Source organism: Drosophila grimshawi, unplaced genomic scaffold (assembly GCF_018153295.1).
Source record: "Drosophila grimshawi isolate 15287-2541.00 unplaced genomic scaffold, ASM1815329v1 contig_1367, whole genome shotgun sequence".
In the NCBI taxonomy this organism is placed as follows: domain Eukaryota; kingdom Metazoa; phylum Arthropoda; class Insecta; order Diptera; family Drosophilidae; genus Drosophila; species Drosophila grimshawi.
Window position 1 is genome coordinate 463,189 of NW_025062889.1, and position 23,854 is coordinate 487,042.

At 38.0% G+C, this 23,854-nt stretch overlaps 1 protein-coding gene and 1 long non-coding RNA gene across 4 annotated transcripts in view; one reads left to right on the top strand and one right to left on the bottom strand.

The window, feature by feature from the left end:
- The window catches only part of LOC6568662 (mitogen-activated protein kinase kinase kinase kinase 5), a 48,348-nt gene that overhangs the window by 18,533 nt on the left and 5,961 nt on the right, over positions 1 to 23,854 (bottom strand). The window lies entirely within an intron of this gene.
- Positions 15,589 to 16,278, top strand: LOC122322491. The gene is made up of 2 exons (XR_006246637.1): positions 15,589 to 15,796; positions 15,889 to 16,278. It is a non-coding gene; the product is annotated as an uncharacterized LOC122322491 (long non-coding RNA).

Sequence of the window (23,854 nt, forward strand, 5' to 3'; positions counted from 1 at the left end):
TTCAATTTCGAAGGCTAGTTTGCTGAGTCTTCGCCAGAGTCTGTCTGACTGTCAGACAATATTCTTCATATTTGTTTTAATTAAAAATGCATTAAAACAATCAACGCGCAAGGAACAAGTACAATGCTCGAATTGTTGCAACAAATTAAAAAGCCATTTGCGCACAACTGCTCGGAGTAGTAATTACTGGAAGTCTACTCAAGTCTATGGCAAATTGCAAATTGCAAATCTCATTAAACAGCAGCAAAAGGACAACAACCTGAACAACGACAACAACAACAGCAACCTGAACAACAACAAAGCTGTTTAATGAATGCAACACGCTTGGCTCGCTGTTGACCACGTGATGAGCACGGCACCAATGAACGCTAATAATGTTCATCGGAGCTCAACAACGCAGACTTGTCCTCAAGGGACGAAGTGTTACGGGTTACGGGTTACGACGGGTTACGGTTTACGCCGTTTCCTGTGTGTGTCCGGCGTATAATCGTTACAATTTCCGACATATGCATATGCATGAATAAGCAACAACAGCCGCAACAACAATAATAACAATAACAGCAATAATGCACACTGACAGCATTAAAGCAACCCTCACGCATACACTCAGAAAAACAATCTCTCTGAGCTTGTGGCTCTCTAAAAACCAAGGTTTGCCATGCTTAATTTAAATCAGCATTTTGCTCAAATTTAGAAGAAATATGTCCAAGCCTGTAAATTTCATTACTTGTTTCTGAAAGAATTTTTATAAAAATCGGGGTTTGCAGTTTTACTTTTTAGAAATTAATTTCAACAAGAAAAACAGTCTATCTTCAGAGAGATTTCAATTTTGTTGCGATTTTTATTCTAAGTGTACATATATACTATATATATATTTGTACATATACACAGATATGTACACTCATATACACAGGCAATGTTACGCGGTTGACCTCAAAACAAAAAGGGTTGCCGCTGACCCCACACAACAATAATCCAATCCTATTTGAGTGATGTCGGTCCTGCTGTCTGCCTGCCTGCCAGCTTACAATATAGATTTCGTAATGGATTTTCAGCATTAATCACATTGTTTAATTGTTTTTGCTGATGCTTGCCAATTGCATTAAAAGAACAAATGTTTAAAATCCAACATACAGCAAAATTTCAAAGAAATCATACAAATATGAATATATATATATATATATATTTTACGTATTTATACAACGTCTAGAAGTCAAACTTTGACTAGCAAAACCTAGTCTTTGGAAATCGGTTGGGGAAAGTTTTTACCCGTCGCAACTTTGTTTTTTAATTTTTCAGCATAGAAATTGAAATGAATTTATTTATACAAAATGATATTTTTCTATAAATGCCGTGAAGTTTCTTACTTTAAATGCAGTGACCATAAAAATTGATTGGAAAAGTCTTGACAACTTTCCCAAGTTATGATTCTCTTGACGAAAATTTATACTTTAATGTGATTCCTTCTAGAAATTGGTCAACACACTCGCAAATAATTGTGTTTTTTGTGTTACACATGTAAATGGTATTTTATTTAAGCTTCAACTGCCCGAAACTAATTCAATTTGCTAAATGATCATTTGACACTCAAATGTGATATGGCAACTAAATTTAATTATGTCAGCCAAATGAAACTGAATATAGCAATTAAATGGGCACTCACTCACTGGTACTCACAACTATTCATATTACACACAAGTGACAAGTGCGAATTCAAACGAAATCAGAGACCAAGACGATAAATCGAAAATATATCTATATTTCTTCTCTTTTTTTTTTTGGGTGCTGGTTTCAAGTGGCAGTCTGGCAATTTTTGGGGTCTGGGTCATTGCCAAGTTGAGCGGTAAGCAATGAAAAAAAAAAAAAAAAACAAAGACAGCAACGTTACCATCTTGGCTGGTGTTTTTATTGAGTTTTTTTGTTCAGTGCACTTGACATGCGGGCCCAAAAAAAGTGGACAGTGAAAATTTATCAAATTTGTCACGGCAAACAAAAACAAAAAGAAAGAAAAAAAATGGATAATCAATCAATTTGGACAGTTGTCCGTCCTCCAATCGATAAATTCCTATTTTGTACAGATAAAAAAAACGCTGCATATTCGCAGCTGGCTGCAACTTTCGCGCAGTTGCGTAATACACTTGAAAAAAATAAATGCGGGCGACCTACCACAATACACTTTAGCATATTTTTCGGCCGAGTGCTTGAAATTAATCATGTCAGCAATCGGCAATAATATTCTCTTGTTTTGTGATGACTTTTTTCGGTTTGGTTTTGTGTTTTCTTTTTATTTTTATTGTTTGTCATTTTTAACGCGTGCCATTTTTCGCTGTGGATTTTGTCTCGTTTAATGTGGGATGTGGGATTATGTCAGCTTTTCGAAATGTTTATTCGTGTACGAAAGTGTCGCATTAATGGCACGAGAGGTGCGAGAGATATATAGAGAGATGGGGGTATATTATTGACCTTTGAACTTTACACAAATCGCGCATAGCATTTTTAATGCGCGCAAAAATATAAATGCAAAAAAACGAGTACAAACTGCACATTTATTATTATTTTGGTTTGCATTCAATATTCGAATAGTTTGCAAGCAAATTCAAGCACGACTGATTACAATAATTATAACAATTTTACCGTTAATTGCACACGCACATAATTAGTGATAATGCGCACTAGTGTGTGCGTGTGTGTGTGTGTATGTGTGCAAATTCGTTTATTTTGCCCGGCACATAAAAATAAATTTTTATCGCCAAACACTCAATAAACTCACATATAAAAAGTAAACCGCAGAGAATTTAATGTGAGCGTATAAAAAAAAACAAGACACTAACACACACACACATACACAACGTTCCCCTCCCCTCCTCTGCAGTAACTGCTGATGATATTCATAATGAGCGCGACGTCAGATAAAACGAGTTAAATATGACGCAGCGGAAGGACGTCAGCTAAAAGCTTTGCAAGCAGATAACGAGAAGGAGACTGTGTGTGTGAGAGAGAGAGAGAGAGGAAGAGTGGAAAGCAGCAACAGCAGCAGCAGCAGCTCAGACGTGCAGACAATAAAGAAAGATCGAATAAAACAAAGCGAAAGGACTCCAGCTAAAAGCTCTGCAAGGAAGGGCAGGGAGTAAGAAAGATAGAGAAAAGCAGCATTAGGAAACCCAGTAGCGAAAAGAGCCTATTACGAATTCGATTCGTAATCTATACTTTGTAGGCACGGTCGCTCATAATCCATAACAATTCTAAACATATAAATGTATTTTATTTTTCAGTGTACAAGTTGCACAAGTAATCACGAAAAAACATTACGATGCGTCTGAGCAAACTAGGATATTTAATAATCTGAAGGGTGCAATAGTCAAAAGGAATAGTAAAACAGAAATGAAGCCAATCATTTTCGCGAACGAAGTTTGTGCTTCACTTGGAAGCTCCAGCATACAACTCTGCATACAAGAGCATTACAAGATAATGCATTACATTGTGTGCAAACAGAATGCATTATGTAATGAGGAGGGGTCATTCACTAGCTCGCTGTTGGGTGCTGAGCTTCTAGACAACAAAGAAAGATCGAATGAAACAAAGTGAAAGGACGTTAGCTGAAAGCGCTGTAAGCAGCGATAGAGAGAGAAAGAGAGTGAGAGAGAGAAAGAGAGCGAGGGCAACAGCAGCAGCAGCTCAGCTGTGTAGACAACAACGGTAAACGAGGAGACATTGTTCACATAGCGAAATGTGAATTGTTTTTGGAGAAGAATAAGCGCCGTTTTCAGTTGCCAGTTGGAAGCAAGGGTCATTATCATTACGTAAGTACGTAAAGTACATAAGCATGTACGAGTCCTACATAGTACGTAGTTATATATATATATGTGTGTGTGCGTGTGTGTGTGCTATAAATGTCATTCACCGGGACACGTAAGCGCAGCAGTTATAGCAGAAGTTGACTGTTGAAATTGCATTTCATTTGACGATGATTTTTGTTGAGAGCTCAAATGGGCAACCTAATTGCGACTAGTTCTCTCTCTTATTCTGCATTCAATCCACAACTACTGTGTCTCCCTCTCTCTCTAGTTAAACTGAGTCGGCTCGTTTACCGTTTTGAGTCAATGTTTGTTTGACATTTGTGTCGTCTTACACATTGTATGAGTAGCAGTAGCAGTTGGAGTTGCAAGTACCACATACATGCTACGTTGCACCATTCAAGCTTGTGGCGTTGTCCCAAATCAAACAAAACTTTTTTAAAGCTACTTCGAGTAAAGTTCTCGTTTTCTCTCTCTCTCTCTTTCTCTTTCTCTATCTGTCTAGCTCTGACCAACTGCTACTGAGCACCGCAAGCGTTTTTCATTTCTTTATGCAGCATCTTCTTTTGCTGCTCTGCTCTTATTTGTTTTTCATTTTTATGGCATTTTTTTTGTATATCTTTATCTGCCTCAACTGTCGCCCTCTCCCTCTCTCCCTCTGTGTCTCGTTTTTTTTTGCCGTAGGCGTCGCCATCTATCGGACATAGTCGTTGGCACTCAGCGGTCATTAGGTTCAAAATTCGCGCTTTAATTTTAATTCACACGCTTTGCTCATCAATTTCAATAAACTGAAAGCAACCAAAGATGGCAAAGAGAAAGACGGGGGAGAGAAAGAGATCGAGTGAGAGACAGAGAGGGGTGCTTAATTGGGGGCTTAGTGTGGGCGTGTCCAAAGGTCATGTTATCCACTGTCCGAGACTGTTTAATATTATTATTGTGTGTGTGTTTATCTATGTGTTTGCTGCTGGCTGCTTACAGCTTTTGCCCAAACAGACAAAATGCTAATTGAAAATACGAAATGATTTACATTTAAATTAGTTTGGCGAACATGGCCTTAACCTGTATATAAAAAAGTGTACGCCTCTTAAAGCCATTGGCATTAGGCTATATATAAAAAACGGTAAAAATTCTTGCACTCAGCAAAAAAAGAACTCGCCCTGAATTTACCCATCATATTCATAGAGCTTATTTCTAAAAATTCATGGTTTCGCCTTTCTTAACTTCACGCTACATCTTTCTAAAAAATTAAGAAGGAATATGTCTAATTTTTAATGTTATTTATAACACTGGTATTTTCATTAGTATTTTCAGATTTCACATGAATCTACTTTTTAGAAATGCAAATATTAGAAATATTTCATATAAACTTGGGACAAGCCTTTCAAATTTTCAGAAAGAAAATCTTTGTAGTTTTCGGGGCAATCTTTTTTCCGAGTGTGCCACCGCACTATTTGGTGGGAGGATGTGAGTTGAAAGGGACAGCTAACAGACTAGCTGTAGTTGTAGCTGTAGCTGCCTCATAGAGCAGACTTCTGTGTATCTGTTGCTGGATCATAACACACGCAAATCACGTAGCTGTCTGTATACGACTCTGTATTTGTGTGTGTGCTGCAAATGGATATGGGGATATGGATATGGATGCGAGTGGCAAAGAGTTTGCCTTTTTACGCCCACTTACACCTGCCGTTAGTTATCAGTGTAAAAGTTTATCAGGCAGCACTCGCAGCACAGCCTCGTAACTAGCTCTATCTCCTTCACTCCATCTTCCCTCCCCCTCCCCCTCTCTCTCTTTATATGGTAAATTTTTAACGAACTGGTTTATGCATGAGCTACTTTACAACATTATGCATTGACAACGAGTTACGACAACCCACCAGCACCAGCACCAGCCAGCTTCGACCTTCACCCATTTAATGCAGAACCTTGCCACAGCCTTGGAACATATGCAAATTGTGAATAGTGAATAGTTTTGGCAAAGTCAAACTCTCACAAAATGAGTATAATCAAAAAAATATGTATGTATAATTATAAATATAAAATACATACATATAATAAAATTAAAAATGAATTAAAAGACTCCGAGATACTCTGCAACCAGTTGATAATTATATATTCTACTTTTTAAAAGTTTTGCACACCCAAATGTAAGCCTGCGTGGAAATGCTATTATTTCTTATAAAAGAGAAGAAAATAAAACTAAGACAGCAGAAAAATGTAATCGCTCAATATACATTTATGTAATAGAATATATGAAATAAGCTTGATCTGCGCGGGGTAAACGGGAAGCTGTATTCCAAATTTGAAGTCTTTAGCTCTTATAGTCTCTCAGATGGGCAGACGCACATGTTTCGTGATCAAGAATATATATACCTTATGCAGTCGGAGCTGCTTCCATACATACATACATTTTACTCAACACCGTCACCCATTTTTAATGTGTTCGGGGGGTTATCAAAAAAAGTTAGGCACAGACTACCACAGTATGTAACTTAATTTAAGAAACTTAATGAGAGTGAGAGAAGGAGGCTTTGTCCGAGTGTGTCTGGTTAACAAAGTGTGTCGAGTGTTGCAGTTGCAGGTGTACAGTCACCTTTCAACTCGTTGCATATATGCATGAGCTGTGTCTGTGTGTGTGCCACAAAGGGATAATGTTTCCACTTCCTTCACCAACTCCTTCTCTTCGTCCTCCTTCTCCTGCACCTTTAGCGTGTCATTCCCATTAAGTCAGTCACATAAAGTTGTGGCACATTTTGCATGCTGCCTAAACTAATCTGGCCGTCTGCAGCAACAGGGCAAAGTTGAGGCAAACGTTTAGCAACTGCCACTGCTACTGCCACTACCACTGCTGAAACAGCAACAAGAGGAAGGTGTCGCTTTGGGGCAAGCACTTCAAGTGCGATAGTTGACAAAATTCAAGTGGCTCTGTTTTTAGCTGACGACGCGGCGAATTAATGTGCATGAATTAAAGTTTGTCAACCTGCACAACAAAGTAGCAGCAGCCACCCCCCTTTCTACACCCTTCCACCCACGATTTTCTACACCTACCCACCCCCTCTGAAAGTGCCTTTGTTACCCGTTGGCCCTGGCGATTCCTCGTCACGATTCCACTGAGATTGCGACGCATAAAAGTGTTCTTTTATTGCACTTCAAAACTTTTGCTACACTTGCAAAGTAAAATCGCCCTAAAATTACAACTAGAAAATGTTTTCTGTTTTCAGAAATAATTTCTAAGCATAAGGAAACAAATTTATGCAATTTAGAATGGCTTGCTCTAAGTCGACAAGCCCAAAAGTTTATATATTTTTTCTTTAATTTAGAAATGCATTTCAGAAGAAGCAGAAATTGTGCTTCAGGTCAAGGGGAAGTCTAATTAAATTATATGAATTAATTAACTGCCTAAAATGTTTGTATATTACTTGAAATACTAAAGTTTGATAAAATATAGGTAACATAACGTTAATATAATCATTTGTAAGCATTTAACGAGCAGCTGTTTCGCGTGGACTCTGTCCAGAAGTGGAAATAGTCTCTGATTCATTTGTGAATGAGTGTGAAGCGCTCAACCCACATTTGTGTGGCATTCAATATAATTGATATACAAATACAGCTGATTAGCTGGGCGCAATTTACAGCGCACACAGCTGGAAATAAGAAGGCAATCCAAAACTGCTGTTAAGTTTTTATTATAGTACACAAAAACAACACAGCTTTTCGTGTATGCTGCAATTTAAGTAACCATTCAGGCATTCCACACAAATTGTTTACATGCGTTTATTATACACTGGTTTATATTTGCTTTAAATGCAAAATTGGTTACAGAAAATAGTCATCGGAGTAACCGCAATTGCATTTAAACAGTTATACAAAAGAAGAAATTATTAATAATATGAATAAATATAATTTTTCATTTGCAGATATCCAACTAAAATTGCGAAGCAAGGCAAATAATCGAATCGGCTACTTGACAACAGGAGTTTGCCTAAGGATTACCATATAAAGCTGCCCTGGCAAAGGTCCTGTGAAATCCTGCACGCTAATAATATAAATTAAATCAAGCTTACCTATGCATATTAAACAACCAATTGCAGGAGGCTTACGCCCAATTGTCTACACTAAGAGGAAAGAATTGTGATGACAACTGTAAACTTATTCTTGTTTTTTAGAAATAAATTCTAAATATAAGAATAAATTCTTTTATAAGAAATATACTTACTGTATAATAAGGTTACACTTATACCAGTGTTTTTTTTTCTAAGTGTACAAGAGCTGCACAACAACAAGAACAGCCAACAAACAGTGTTGTTTGCTTCTGAGGTGTGTGACAATAACTTGGGAGCAAAACCAACAACAACAACAACAACGAGGAGGCAAAGATTAGGGGACATTAATGAAAATACTTGTCATGTGTTCTTGGGCTCGTGTTGCTGTTTACCCAAGATACACTCACTCTCACTCTCAGTAAACATGTGCATTTTATTGTTGTGCTTAGCATATATCCCCATGTAGAACTCAACTCTCGCATTTGCCTATTGTTAATAAATTTGGCGACAGATTTCAAATGCGCAGCTAGAAAATCTCTACAGTTCAGCGCAATTAGAAGAGTGGAGTTATTCTGTTGGGTATTGTTTTAGCTGTGTCACGCAACAGACTTGCAACACGCTGAAAATAGCTGTGGAATGGCAAAAAAAAACAAATAGCAAACGAAGTCTAAAAATGCGCCTGGTCAACGGGCTGCGATCTGATCTGATCTGAAAATAGCCTAAACACTATCCTGGGCTGGTCGGCAAAATTGGGTCAGCAGCGGTTGGATGCATTGCAAAATGTTTTGCTTAGTTTAGCAGCTGGTTTTGTGTTTTTACAGAATGCCTTTTTTGTCACTTGCATAAATTGATAAGCAATTTGCAACAGCTGCAACGCCATAAATATGCTACTAATAAAGCAGAGTGCCACAGCAAGGTGGAGAAATGTGCTCTATGAAATATTCATGACTACAGCTCCATAACCTTCAGCGAAGCGTTCGCCACCTGCCCCAAACAACAACAACAACAACAAAAGCAACGATGACGGAAATTTAATTTATTTACGGCCCCCAAGCAAGCGGCAATCGAACCAATCGATCGATCGAACCGACAGACAACCCAACAACGTTCGCATCTACTACATCTCATTACAGACACAAACTGCTGTGTCTGTCTGTCTGCCACTTCCTTCTTCTGTGCATCATTTTTATTGACTCATTGTGTGGCAAGTGGGGAGAGTCGAATGGGTATCAATAAATTGGCTTTGGTCAATTTGTACGTGTTGTAATCTATAATCAGCAATCGTTGCTCTCTCTCGCTGCTCATCAATTGCTGTCGAACTGCTGCTGTCAGGCATTGTCATAATCATATATATAATCGTATAATACCTTATCAATATGAGTGTGTATATTACGCATAGTTGACGACTGCTAGCTGGCTAGCTTGTTGCCAAAGTAACCGACCAAAAATAGCCAAACACAGCCAGAAAAGTGCCTACCAAAAAAAAGGCAAAGGGCTTTGAATCGATAGCAAAAATCTCAGTCTCAAAAGTTGCAGCCAGAACGTGACACACACATCAAATGTCTGTCTGTCTCCCTCTTTCTCTCTGTGTGTGTCTCTATCTCTCTCTTTTCTCTCCCGCTGTGTTTGTCTGTCTCAAGCGTAATCAGTTTCAAATTTGGTGTAGTTTTCTTCATCTTTTGCATTTCAAGCTGAAAATTGAACACAAGCGCAGGAAAACTAACTGACGATTATCAATGTTTGCCGAGAAAAAGCAAAAAGCAAAGAGCAGAGGAGCAGCAGCATCCTTTGGGATATATTTGGGTTATTTGCGTTGCACTTGCAAATCGAATCGATTGGGCCAAGATGAAATTGACGTGGCGTCGCCAGCTCATAGCTGATAGCTGAGATTGCAATCCATCCGAACCGGAAGGGTGCCCAAAACATACCATTTAAAAAATGACTAAGAAGTGTATAATGGTTTTCTGCTCAAGCTTGTAACAGGCAAAATCAAGCATATGTATTCTTGATCTATAAGAGCTACAGACTTCAAATTTGGTATATAAGGTCACGTATACTCTGAGCAGATAGAGTTCATTTAATTTTATCGATAACTCCCTCCGTTTTGTGTATATCGATACAAATCTATTTCCTATAGCAATAAGTGCCACAATTTTAAAATCAGTCTTTTCTTATTGATGTATCAAATACATTAACATATTTTCGATCAACTCCCAAAATTTCATCAAGATCGAATAAGAAATGCCCAAGTTATTGTCAATAAAACGTATTCTCATATTGAGCTCATTATGAGTGAATAAATTTATGTTCTGCCTTCGGTTTTTTTATGCCTCTGTATAAGAAACGAAAGCACTTCCAAGCACGCTTACTTTTTTAATCGAATATATTCAACAGTTGTGTGCAGGGTATATTGCAGTGGAGCATTCTAACTGGTTCATTTTCTCTCCCTTCCGACTTGCGTCTTTCCTCGGTTTGACTAACAACCTCAATCGACATTCGCATCGATGTTTTTGGCGTTCGCTTAAACTTTCGCTAAATTGAATTTTTTATTACGTAAATATTGAAGTAGCTGCGAGTCATTTCAGCTAGAATTCATTCCTCTTTCTCTTCCTCGCTTCTCCACTCTGCTCTGCGACATTTGCCATTTGCTTTTTGCGCACTTTTTTACGAGAATTTTCGCACGAACGCCCAATATTTAAAGCAGACGATTTGCATCTCGTATCTGCTCTTTGGAAAGCACCCAAAGGACAACTGGCACTGCTTTTGCGAAATTTATATGCTTTTTTTACACACAACTTTTCACGCCAACCAAAAAGGGATAAGTTGGGCTATGTTTGAGGTTATGTGAAAGGGCGATGCAATTAGCCGCGAAAACCCCAACGCCTCCTCAAATACTATATATATATATATTTTTTTTTTTTTTTTGATGAATACGTTTGAATTGTCTGAGCTTATCGTGGTCCCAGCAAGCCATACAGAAAATCGTATCTGATTTATGGCAGCGATTTCTGTTTTGTTTACTGCATACTTTGGGGCGTATTCTCAGCACGCGTGGGTTCAAGGTTCAAGCACAGATGAGAGCTGAGAGACGAGAGCTGTGAGTACAACATAAACATGATGCAAACATCTTTGTCGACCTCAATAGCAGTTTCTGTTTTTCATTTTGCTGATGTTCTAATTATTTTTGCAGCTTTTTTAACTTTTACAGATTGAGCCATGGCTCACAACGATAAGCCGCGTCCAAGTGAAGATTTTTGAGAGCAGCGCTGCAGAGTGCATCAAATGGGTGCATAGAGTGAGGGCATCGAGTGTTCAAAGCGGACGAGAGAAATTAGACGCCGGCAAGAGTAGATTGAGTGTGGACTAACCACACTCAGCAAAAATAATAATTCAAACATATTTTTCACAAAATATATTTCTAAAATTCTGTGTTTTTCTTTTTCTAAGCATTTGTATTTTAAGATTTCACATGTACAAACAATTTAGATAGTTTCTCAAAAAAAACATATCTTAGGAATTATTGATTTAGGGTAAGCCTTTCTAAAATTATAAAATTTTTTTGTATTTGGACATAATTTCTGAAAACAAGAAAAGCTTTCTACTTTTTTGCTGAGTGTAGAGACTTTAAGTAGACAAACAGTCAGTCGGCTCTCCACTCGCTCCTTGACTGACATTTTACAAATATCTGGCTTTTATTTGCATCAGCAAACGATTTTCCACGCTGCATTTATTGCACTTATTGTTGACGCTGCTGCCTTTGGGCATTTTCAATGTTCCTTACGAACTTGCCACCATTTGTCAGTCTGTCTGGCCAACCAACCCGTTCCTGCTAGTCTAGCTTTTGCCGACGTTGCCCAAAATTTCGCCGGCGCCGACGCCATTTTTATTATTTTCTACTTTTGTTTCTGTTGTTGTCGCAATTTCCATTGCTGTTTCCTGCTGACTCTTCCCCACTGGCGAAATTGCAATTGCAATTTAATTAAGCTGCTCGACCGAACCCAACAAGCCCCGCCTCCTCATCCTCGCCCCCTTCGACGTGTGACAAGCGACAAGCGATTTTAAACTGTTTAGGGCTCAATTTCATTTAATTTCACCTATCGAGTTTCCATTTCAGTTGTGTTTTTTTCAACAGCCTTCGTAGTGCATAATTAAAATTTGGCCTTAGGACATTTAAAGGGCTTATAGACTTACGGACAAAATTACAGAGAGGGAGATAGACAGAGAGCGAGGAAGAGAGAGAGAGAGAGAGAGAGAGAGAGACAGCAAGCTAAAGAATGTTTTTGGTGACCTTCAATGGAGGGAAGCACTAAATTATTTAGTGTGTGTGTGTAGAATATTAACTTTATCTTTAAAAATAAATAAATAAAACATATATAAGTATACAAATAGAGCTGCTGATATATATATAAATATATAGTTATGGTGAAGATATTATTATTGCGATGTGGGGATAAATGCTAGGCCAAAACATCGCAAGATTATTTCTAATGAGGGTTATGCTACCAACCGAGTAATATAATAATAATATATTCAAATATCATATTTTTGAAATAATATTTTGCATCAGGGAAAGCTTAACTAGTTTATTATTATTATTTGTGCTCAATTTTGTGTTGTTTACTCATCTTTAGTATTATTTGCTAATTTAAGTATTTTTTTTGTTAACATTTTCCATTATTATAACATATTACTATTATTAATATTAAATATTTAGAGCTATACTTCTGTAACTTCAGCAGATTTCTATGCGTTGTTTATATTTAATTCAGCATCAAGAAAAAGCAAAAGCAAAAGGAGACCTTCGCCATTCGGCGGGGCATTCTTGTTGGTGTCTACAAACAGCCGGCATAAACACAGAATCCATTTGTTAACCAACTGTTTGTTTACGCTGTCTGCGTTTTATTTTTGGCACGCTTCGATTTGTGGCGTGGCAGACGGGGCAAATCATCAGCGAATCTGGATGTTTCAGAATTCTTTGAGTTTTTCTTCATTTTTCTTCTTATATTTTCTTTTTTTTTTGTATATCAGAACGAATTGCTGGCATTTTGAGCATATGTTCGCTGCTGCTGCTGCTCCAATTGATTGGCATGCCACATGAATTCCAGCAAGCACAAGCATCTGTTGCCCACAAGTGTAATACACTGCAACTCCAATTTAAAAAGGGGTTTACAGCTAACTCTAACCCTTTTTGCTTGGAATTGTGTAAAAAGTTTGCAACTGGCATTATCCTAATCGGGAATAACGAGACCCTCGCAATTTGGGGCTGTGTCAATCGCCACTTAAACAACTTAAAAACTTTAAATTGTCTTATCGAAACGATGGCAGCCGGAACAACAACAACGACCATGATGATGAAAACTATCCAAAATTTCAAAAGAGAGAAAAACCGCAAAAAACTGATGGGAAATTCCCGCTTTACGAGCATGCAACAAACACACAATGTTGAGGCGACAACTTGCCCCACTGTAGTTAGTTTTCCTTTGTACAAGTCTAGTATGTGTGTGTGTTGTGTGTGTGTCTGTGTGTGTGTGTAATGTGCATAGTTTGTAAACAATGGGGAAATTAGTGCAACTGGCGCAAAAATGAAAACTCCAACCACATACACAAAAATCCAACGACGCACAAAGAATTTCTCGTTTGGCCAGCGGAAAACAACGCAAAAATGTCATTTAAAAGTGACAAAAACCAAATAAAACAAAGAGCGGCGAAAACTACCCAACTGATGACAAAACTAGTGAGTTGAGATAGAGAGAGAGAGACAGAGAGAGAGAAAAGGCTAGCGAGCATAGCACACACCCAATTATCTACATGAATGAATATCAGCTAAATTTTGTTGACTTTGATAGTTTAATGGTTGGTTATTAGTCCAGAGAGAGAAAGAGAGAGAGAGAGAGAGAGAGAGCAAAAGAGAGAGAGAGCAAAAGAGAGCAAAAGAGAGAAAAAGGAGAAGAGCAGATAATAAAGCTAACCATATCAGTCGCTAAGAATATCAGACACCCACTCGTCTTATCTTATACGGTTCCATATAAAGAAAGTTCTTTTAACTTTCGGGTTCAACTAAATAATAAATAGTCCAGAAAAAACAGAGAGGCTAGAAGAGAAAGAGGGGTAGAGAGAGATAGATAGAACCCCAAACAAGTATATCAGACACCCACCTATCTCGATCTATGTAAGGAAAATGCTTTTGAAAGTTCTGCTTTCCTTACTGGCTGCTCATTAGTCCCATTTACCTATTTTGGGCCGATTAAGTTGGGAAGAACACAAAACTTTAAATGGGGCACAGCTACTCCCAGTTGCCACAACTGTGCTGTGCTGCAAACATATTTTGCCATTGTTAGTGGCACATTTATTGTTGGGCGGCAACTTGCGTGTAAAATTACTTTCCTGACCAACCATCGAACCGTTTCCTGTGCCATTTTCTTGTCTTAGGAACGGTTCGCTTTATTAATTTTGTTCCGGTGGCTTACACGGGTCGAAGCAGGCCAGGCAGGCCCATGTTTGGCCAGGCCAACAAGGCCGCTGCTAAACGGCATCCAAAGCGACCACAACAGTTTCAGCTTTATTGATTTTAGATTTGCCATCACCCCATTTTCTGCACTCGCAAAAAATCGCTCTGAAAACTTAATAGTTTTTCTTGTTTTCGAATTTTTCTATTATTATGATGTGCATTTCTACAAAATATAATTGCTTAATCAAATTTTTAGAAAATATCTTTTCTGATTTTCTGATAAAAGTATTGAAATTTAAAATAATTAATATAAAATAATATCTTAGAAAGATACTCTCTGAATAATAAGATGAGTTACACTTGTCGAATATGCAAAATTCAGGTTAATCATTTCTCTGAGTGTAGGCATACAGTTGCCGCTTTCTGTCTCTCTCCTATTATTGCTCGGCTCACATGTGTGTGGGTGCATTCACCTTTGCTGACCCGTTCGTCCGTCTGTCTGTCCTCCTTCTTCTTTTCCTTCTCCTGCACCTCTCACGTCTCTTAGCCATAAATTATGCACTGGCATGATAAGGCGCCACAAATCTGCTTATGCTGTTTATTTTGTCGGCCATCTCGCTGTGTCTCTTCGGCTCTCTGTCTGATTTACGACGCCTTCGACTTGCAGCCTTGGGTTACTGGACATAAGGCAACTCCTCCGCCTTCCCCCTTCCGGCTGATGCCAATTTAAATATACATATATATGTATATATATATATATATATAAACCCCTTGGCAAGCATTGTGCGCCACCAACCAAATTTTCCAGCCGGATAAAGTTTCAGTCCGATTTGGCTGATTTGCAATTAAGGTCGATGCCACAGCTGCCCCCTCCACACTTAGTCGATTAGACGGCACAAATTAAAAGGTGGCCAGCCAAAAGCCAAATTTAATTAAACTTCATTTAAAATTCATCGAAAACTCAACCGACTTCTGCGCTATGGACAAACTTTTCAGGAGGCGCGCAAAAAACTTGTTCATCAAATTTGGAAATGCGCTTTAATATATGCTACAGTTTCCAACAACACTTCACATAATTAGTCTGCATTAAATATGAGAGGCATTTTGCAACTGGGATACAAGCAATTTAGCTAGCAAAATTCTGTGTTGATTTTCAACCTGAAACTAGCAATTCAACTTGAGCGAAAAACAAGTCAAAAGAAATTGATAAAGTTATATGAAAATTCTACAAGTGTACACTCTGAAAATTGTAGAAACTAGGCTTTTTCTGTCTTTACTGTGCACAAAAGCAGCTCTAACGTTAGCTTTTTCGTTGCTTTTATTAGTAAAAAACATTAGCCTTTTAATATATCACATACAAGACAGACACCTAATCTAATGGGAGCAAAACTCGAGTGCAATTTGTCAACAATGCTCGCAATGGTGGCATTTGCTTGCTGCCAATTTACTTCAGGCATGTGTCATATATGGAATATGTTTGTGCTCGAAATAAGGTTCGAGTCGGAGAGGATTTGGTGAGAAATTGGGAATTGGCCCATTGGGGCATAAACATTTCGATCACGGTGAGCCTTTTAAACTAATTGAATTCATGTTTTATTAATTACAGCTCAAAGAAAAGCCCCAACCGACAACTGACACAAACTTCCGGTGGGTTACACACACACACATATATACATACACACATGCGCACCTCGTAAATAAGCGATTATGTGAAAAGACCCGAAACGATTTCAGGCTGCGGCTGCTGTTTGTCCAGATTCATGCAAAATGTAAGAGGCCAATATGCAAACAGCCAACTATAACTCCAACTACCAACTACCAACAACAAGTCAGCAACAAGGCTAATATGGTCCTAGGTGCCTTAAGCCATGTCTCTAATCCTGACGTATGCTGTCCTTTAACTAACTACTTTCCCGAGAGGCAAACAACTAAATGCACCTGGCTCAGTTACTCAGTCACTATCCTTACACTCAGAAAAATAAATCGAATAGAATTTTAGAAATTTTCTTATTATTCAGAAACTATATTTTGGACAAGACTTTCTAATTTTCGTATATGTACAAGTTAATTCTATAAACAAGAAAAACTTTCTAGTTTTCAGGGCGATTTTCTCGACTAATTTAATTAGCAAAAAGTAATCGCATTGTATGCCCTGCTTGTTCTGCTTCACATTCTCGACCGGAAGCGGTACACGAGCTAAAAACTATAAACTTGTCCGCACACACTTAACTAAATTGCACTCATTGGCAGTGGATTGCGGATGGGGATTTGGAGCAGGAGCAGCAGAATTTCGAGAGTTGTGCGAAGTTGCCTCTTGGCAATGGAGCCATCAGCCTAACTTCATTGCTCTTATGCAGAGAGTGTGTTCTTGGGTATAAACGACTCAAACCACAAATATCAGCTGCGTCCTTGGAGTGACAGCCCCATGGTTCTGATGTGACAGACATGCAAATACCTTAATTACTTACAGTCCACCCACCTAAGTCGAGGCCCCCGTTGAGTTTTTAGGAGCTTTGCGCCCCGCAGTTCAATTGAAAAATCCAAAAGAAAGTATAAAAGTTCAGACGTTGAAAAGGAAGCCACCCATTGAGACGAATATGAGACGAAAAACACGCGAATTTATTTTATATTTTATATATGAAATTTATGTTTTATATTATTTATGTAGATAATAATTGGCAAACTTGCTTATGCTCCCAGCACAGTTAGATAAAAGAAAACAAAGAATGCTACAGTCGAGTATACATACATATATATATAATAGACACTGATATATACATATATGAACCCTGAAATCAGCTGTTGAATATAGAAGAAAAGTTTTGTACATTCAAATGTCAGCATATATCGATTTCCTTGTTGATCCTGATCAAGAATATATATGCCTTATGGAGTCCGAAATGCTTCCTTCCGCCCGTTCAAAACATTTGCACAACATTCTCTTTACATCAACTTTCAAAAAATTGTTTTAACACAGAGACAGAATGAGAAAGAGAGATAGAGAGAGCAAATAAAGCAGCACAAAACCTGACAAAAGGAAAGCGCGAAGAAGGACAACAAAGAATGACAAAAAAGAGCAAAAAGCAAGTAAAACGACTCGAGACAAAGTCAAATAATAAATAAAAGTCGACAGATTCACTTTGGCTGCTTTTCTCTTCTCTCTCCCTCCCCCCAACCTATGTTAACAAATATTTACATGTATACAAACACGAGCACACACATACAAACATATGTATATACACACACACACACACGTATGTCTGTGCATATATGTGCATAGAACTAGCAGCAGAAGAAAATATGGCGACCAACTTCAATGTTTGTTGGGAAATGTGCTTCATTAGTGTTGGTAAGCAGAATAAGATGGAATGGAATGGTGGCAAAGAATGGTGGAAGAAGGCAAATGGCAAGGAACAGTTCAACTTTACTGCTTCAATTGCGTCTATTGTTTTTGTCAGCTGCTGCTGATGATGATTATGGTGGTGATGATGTCGAGAATTTGCACTGCTCCCCTTTTTCTTCTTATTTTTTTTTTGCAAGTCAAAGGACTGTCGGGCTGATCTGACCTTGAAGCCAAGACAAATGTGTGATAAGTAAAAAAAATACCACATACAAAATGACTGATGAGGAAAGAACAAGAACAAGCAAAAGTTGCTGCCGGTGCTGCGCTGCTTCTGCTCTGCTGTTAATGTTGACGGTGCTGCTCTGCTGCTGTTCTGCTGCTTCCCTCTAGCTGCAGCTGCTCTGCCGCTGTTATGTTTCTGCGCCTACTGCTTCTGTTATTGCTGCTGCTGTTCTGCTGTTCTCTGCTGCTGCTGTTCTTCTGTTGCTCTGCTGCAGCTTCTGCTAATGATGATAAAGTCAAACGGCGCTGAAAGTTGTTCACGTAATTTACTTCATTGCCCACTAACAGCAGCTGGCTTCTCGACTGACTTCGCTGCTGCTTCTGGCTCTGATTTATGTTGGGAAAGGCCAAAAAAAAGTTCATCAAGTTTTGCCACAGGCAAAAAAGTTGCGTTCTGTGGGGGGAGAGGAAAGAGTCGAAGAGTTTTTCTAGGCAGAATTACTTACATAAATTGGTTAGCACCGGCTACACTGCAACTGTGTCAATATTTCACATGCAGCGCCAACCACCACCAACAATGTGCAACAATGGGGCAAGCACAGTTGCCGCCAGCCCTGCTGCCCCATTGCCAACTCCTGCTGCTTTTGCTGCTGCCCAAACCGCTGACCAATATTTCACAAGCAATGCCAAAAGGCGGAAATGCAGTAAACAACCCCAACAACCAACAGCCACCAGCCCTACACTCAGCGAAAAAATCGTCATGAAATTTTAAAAAGAGCTGAATTTCAAAATAATTTCCTCATCATTCTAAAAATATGGTCTTTTCTTCTTTTTTAAATATTTTCTCTTAAGAAATTCGTTTTTTTAAAGTTGAAATGCAAACCCTAATGATATTCTTTCAATTATTTTCTAAGTGTAACAGCGGTGAATTTTCATAAAAGTGCTGCTGCCGGCAGTGGCTGTGGCAGCAACGAACGCAATGCAGGCCTCAGCCCCCCTGCACCCCTTACATGCTGGATCATAGGAGAGGCAATTTTTCCCCAAGCACAGATCCTTCAATTATGCAATTTTCTATTTTTGAACAAAATTGAAACTGAAGTTGCGCCAGCCAAGTAAGGATTGGGTTGATTGTGTCTGTCTACCTGGCGCCACACAACTTGCAGACTGTCTATCTGCCTGCCTATCTGCATGCCAAAGCCCAACTATCTATCTCTTTTCACATTTTTTGATTAGGTTTTTTGTTATCAGACGCAGACAGTTGGCTCTATTCTGGCTACGTTCTTTTTGATTCTAACTGTGACTACACTTGGAAAAAAATCGACATGAAAACAAGAAAGTTGGCACATATCTTTAAAATTTTAGATAAAAACGCAGGTTTTTAGAAATATACTTTCTTATATATAATAATGTGCGTTTGACGAAATTCTAAAAAACATACACTATATTTTATCTCTGCTTGTAGTTGCATAATTTGAGATACTCAACTCGCGAATGACTTGAGAAACAAGATGTATCTGGCAAATGAGTTGCTCTTATCACTTGAAATCATCTGGAATTGAGGCGCTCCTCAGAATGAGGCAGTTGCCAATTGGCAGCTAAACACACAAAATACAAAACAAGATAAAAACCAAAATGAAATAATTGCCGTTATTTCAAGTGTTTCTCTGCCTGTTGCTGCTGCGAAGAAGAAAATAAATTTGAACAGAAATTCGAAGTGGATCGATATATGCAAATTTATATATAGAATAGAGAGTGGAGAAAAGTTAATAGAGAATAGAGAATTGAGAGAGCATCTATTGGCAGCGAATTTTGAAGCTGTTGTCGCCGCACTTTTGATTTGCAGGGGGTGGAGGCATGTTGTTGTTGAAATAATGGGCGCCTGGGCGCCCAATTGATGGCTGGTTATGAGTTTTTTGCCATGTTATTAACTTCAAGTGCCACAAAATGAAACAGTAAATTTGCTGCTGTGTTTGTTGTTTTTTTTTCGAATGAAAAATGGGCAAAGTGCTTTTAAAGGCTAAGCAAATTGCGATAAGTATTTGGCATTCTTATGTATGTGTGTAGATTTTGCAGATACATATATATATATTTTTTATGAGTGTGTGTATAAGCATATTTTGTTTTTTGCATTTCTGTGCTTAATTTGCCAAGCTGTTATCGATCTGTCTGTAATGCTTAATGCTCTTCTTCACAAATTGAAATAAGTTTTCATTGCATGTTCTCATGTAAAGCTTATGTTAGTTACAGCTGTTATCGATCTTTCTGAAGCGCAATATGCAACCGTGCATGTTAATGTTAGATTGCATTGTGTCATTTTCTTAATGTTATGCATAGTTTGTCTACCTACTACAATATGTATTTAAATATACGGATATACTTGTATGTGAAGTTTTATGGTCTGTCTATCTTTGTGGGGAAGCGAGTTTGCTGTTAATTTTAACTGTCTTTGCTGGCACGTTGTCGAAATGGTCACGTATCAATTTCGATATTCGCTGACTTTGGCCTTTGTCTTTGATTCCAGGCAGGAAAGAGCGAGTGAGACGGAGATAGAGAGAATGCAACGAATTGCAAAGAGTACATTATATAAAGTTAGCTCGACGAGCAGATACCCTGCATCTGCGTCGTATTTATTTATTGAAGCTTTGAGAATTATATATCTATAGAAAAGCGCTTTTGGAGATAAGTGATGAATAATACCCCTGTAGAGAATGTTTAACGTATACTTATTTCAACCCAGAAGGCATATATATTCCTGATCAGGTATAAGAAGCCGATAGTTGGTATAGCCATGTCGGTATCTTGATTAAACATGACATTCTTGCTGCAAGCATTAAATATGTCGAAACCTTTTGGATCGGACTACTATATCATATATATGTCATAGGAATGATCGAGTTCCTCTTTTATGACAAAGAATCAAAAAGTTCACCAATATATTAGGAATAAACTCATTACAACTGGACAAATAATGACCCAAATTGGAATACCAAATCATAAAGATGCCATAGGAACAATCGATCGATGATTTATATCCAGTTTAGAAGAGTATGGTATCTGCGGCGTGTGTGTGCGATAAGTATTCTTTCCAGTTTTTTATTTTTTATACTATTCGAATAAGTAGTTGCCGTTATCTGATATTGTTTAGCTGTATAAAGTTATTTGTTTACGAGTGTTTTATCAACATTTCAACAGCAAAACTTAAAAGTGTGCCGCAGTCCGATAAAGCAAAAAAGAAAAAAAACTTGAGGTTTGTTAACGCTTCAAGATTTCGAGTGGCCCAAGTTGGAAAAGGGTAGAAGGGGATGGGAGGGGGAGGTGCTATGCTCATTCAATGCACAAGGTTCATTCATCGAATGAGCTCCGAGTTCCACGAAAATTAGCATATGGCAAAGTACGATGTTGCAGACGGGAAGAGGCGAGGGGGCAGGGTGGAGGTGAGTGGCAACTGCAGAACAACGTTTGCCATTTATGCTGGGGCAGGGATGAGTGGGCGTGGCATGTGTGTGTGTTTGGTTTAGTTGAGGTGGCTTTGCCTTTGCTCCGAGCACACAAACTCGAGCATAGGCAAACACACAACTTGATGCATGGAGTGCAATATTTATTGTGAAGGTTGTTTTTGCTGAAAGAAAAACACGATGTAATTTAAATACCTACACTCTACACTGAAAGAAAGGATTTTCTATACATTTTTGGGAATGTTGATTATGGCAAGGCTCATTTTTAGAATTTGTTTGTGAGTGTACGTCGACTGTTGCCGTTGCAGTTGCCACTTAAATAAAGTTGCAATTAAAGTGTGCATCTTTTCATTAGCAAACAACAACATCAGCAACAGTAGAATCATTTGCCTTGCTTGTTGTAACCATCATCATCCGCTGCTGCAGATGAGTTTGCTTCGTTTGCTTCAAGCTTAAGCTTAAAATCCACTCAATGCAACTTAGTCACGTGCCACGTGTCTCATGTCATCCAATTGGAAATTGTCAAGCGCTTCTCATCCTTGCCGGGTTGTCCATCAATCAATGGCTATGTTGTAGTCAAAGTTGTTTGTTTGTTTTTAGGTCGAGGTCGGGAATGAGGAGCTTTCACTGGTCATCATGATATGTGCTCAGTCAGTGAGCTCTTACATAGTTTTGTTGCTTGACAACAAAACCGAAAAAGCAAAAACCGTATTTAAGCGAAACACAGCTAACTAAAAACAAAATCTACAAAATTGAAACTACTATGTTAGATATATTTTCAGATTAGATATTTCAAATATTTTGCCAAATTTGCAAGCATCTTTCAGCTTCGTTGACAGCCAAACTGAGATAATCGCAGTCCTGTGATAAAACTCCACAACTCCACCCTATCTGTCTAAGGATCAAGTTTCAAATGTAACTTCACTTAATCGACAGCTGTCTCTCTCTCAGCCTCCCTTTCATACTCTATTGCCTCAATCCATCTCTTTCCCCCTCCCAGCTAAGTTTTTACTACAAAACTGTCAGCCTCATTTCATCTTAATAATTTCGTCAAGCTCCTTTCAATTAAAGTCAGTTAATAAGGCCGCATTCTTTTTCTCTCTCTCTCTCCCTCTTCGTCTCCCTCTCTATCTTAACATCATTTTGGGCAAAGGCGCCATTTCTTTATCCACTTGACTCATAATAGGCAAAGTGCTCATTATTTATGCGATGGCTGTTGCTGACTACAAATCACTTTTAGGGTTAATCACTATTTTCACAAGTATTTTCCATTGTTAACTGGCAGTACTGAAAGCTTTTCACTTTTCACTTTTCTCCCCCTTTTCAGCTTGAAGATGACAGTTTGAGTTTTTCAGCTTAATCTTAATGTGGCTGATGCTCTGCAAAATGGTGTTTTTCAATTGTTATAATTAGGCTCAGCTGCTGTGACTTTAAATCGATTGTGCGCCGCATGAATTCTTGAATTTTCAACTTTTTAAGCACTCAGAAAATAATTCGCTCTAAATTTAAATAAATCTCGAATAACCTTATTATTTGGAAAATATATAAATATATGAAAATTCTACTTCTTATATATGCATTTATTAATAATAGGAAATATTTGTAAGACATACAAAAAATCGAACATTTTTGGCATTGTCGATTTAGAAACTAGAACTTATTTTATTTTTTGAGAGATTTTCTAAAATTCATGGCGATATTTTTCCGAGTGTACAACACCTAATTCTCATTTCTCATTGCACAACTTCTCGCTCTCTCGGGCAAAATTGGAATTATATATTTGAATATGAATTTGTTTGGCAGATGGTAAACTTTTTTGGTTGAGCAGCCCGAGACGACTAAGCAAATTATAGCGAGCACAAAACAAATGCAAACGCAAACTTTTTGCCCTCGATTATGTTATGAAAAAACCTCTAAAGTTCCCACTCAACTTAAACTCAAACAGGCAGCAGCAGCAGCCGTTGCTTTAAATAGCTAATTTCACTTGCATATTTTACAAGTTTTTAATCAACTTGCCCGAAGGCCCCAACTTCTGAACAACGACAACTCGCGGTCAAATTGACTACGGCTGCCCCACCCCAAAAACACCAACAAAAGCTTACAAGTTGCATGCAACAGTCACAGATGAGAACCCGCCACAAAGTTCTTCATTTGATTATTTACGACTTCGGGCAACCCAATCCAAACCCAAACAAACGCTTGCCACAGAGTTGTGCATTTAATTTCTGAGTTCGCTGAACATCGATCGATAGTTTTATTTCATTTCGTTCTCAACATTTTCATATATATTTTCTTAAAAATGTATAAGTTTATTGAGAATTTATTAATTAAAATAATACAATAGCCACTTACTTTATGGTGATAAAATGGGGTGTGGCAAACATTGCCCTGCTTAAAATCGAAACCTCTTCAAAATCTTCAATTCAATTAAAATTTAACATTATTGCATTTAATCTATTTTTTACTTTCTGTAATCTTTAATTGAAATTAAATAAATACAATTACAATATTAATTGCATGGGTGCAAATACAATTTTTATAATTTTTGAACT